Source organism: Nannospalax galili, unplaced genomic scaffold, assembly GCF_000622305.1.
Source record: "Nannospalax galili isolate Female #2095 unplaced genomic scaffold, S.galili_v1.0 scaffold13311, whole genome shotgun sequence".
In the NCBI taxonomy this organism is placed as follows: domain Eukaryota; kingdom Metazoa; phylum Chordata; class Mammalia; order Rodentia; family Spalacidae; genus Nannospalax; species Nannospalax galili.
In genome coordinates, this window is record NW_008328531.1 from 309 (window position 1) to 1,312 (window position 1,004).

Sequence of the window (1,004 nt, forward strand, 5' to 3'; positions counted from 1 at the left end):
GGACCAGATCCATTGTTGACCACAGGGAGAGGATTTGCTTGTGTTTTCCCACAGGATCAACCAAAGCCTATCTGGGTTCCAGCTAGAAATGTCTGACACCTCCCCGCCCACGAAAAAAATGGCTCACATGACCCTGTCAAAGACAAGGAAAAGAAAGAGGCAGAGACAACATCCAAAGCCACACCGGATCACCAGGTCACATGGAAAGAGATCCATGACCTAGTGGAAACTTGTCCCGTGCTATCGTCTCGCCAGCAAGAACGACGCGGCACACTCAGGATCCTTCTGCAGAAAAGCTTTAATGCATCTTGAGAGGGAGAGCATAAGCTTACAGGGCGAAGACCCCGAATGTCGGAAACCCAGCCCTTATATAGGTTAGTAAGCCCGTCTTAGACGTGGCAACTCTTGATTGGTCGCAAACTCATCAGCCCATATCACGCCACGAGGTAGGCAGAGACTAGAAGGTGGAAAATTACTTCGGGCATGCGTACTGACTTATTTACTGCTCAGCATGAACCGGATGTGAGCGCCATCTTGTAATGGCGTCTGCAGGGACGGCAGGCGGCTCCCCACATAAAACACCATTGTATTGGCACAAAAACAGGCATATAGACCAATGGAATATATTAGAATACTCAAACATAAGTCCATGCAATTTCAGCAACTTGTTATTTGAAAAAGTGCCAAGAAAACACTTGGAAGAAAGACAATATCTTTAACAAATGTGACTGGCAAAATTGGATTGCCTCATGAACAAAAATGAAATTATATCCATTCCTATCATCCTGTATAGAAGTCAACTCCAAATGGATCAAATCTCAATGTGAAGTCTGAAATGATGAAAATGTTAGAAGAAAACATAGGTAGTATGCTACAAGATATAGGTACAGGAAAAGTCTTTCTAAATTGGACATCAGTCACTCGAGACTTATGACCAACAATTGACAATGGGACCTCATTAAATTAAAAGGCTTCTGTACAGCAAAGAAAACAATGGATCAAAT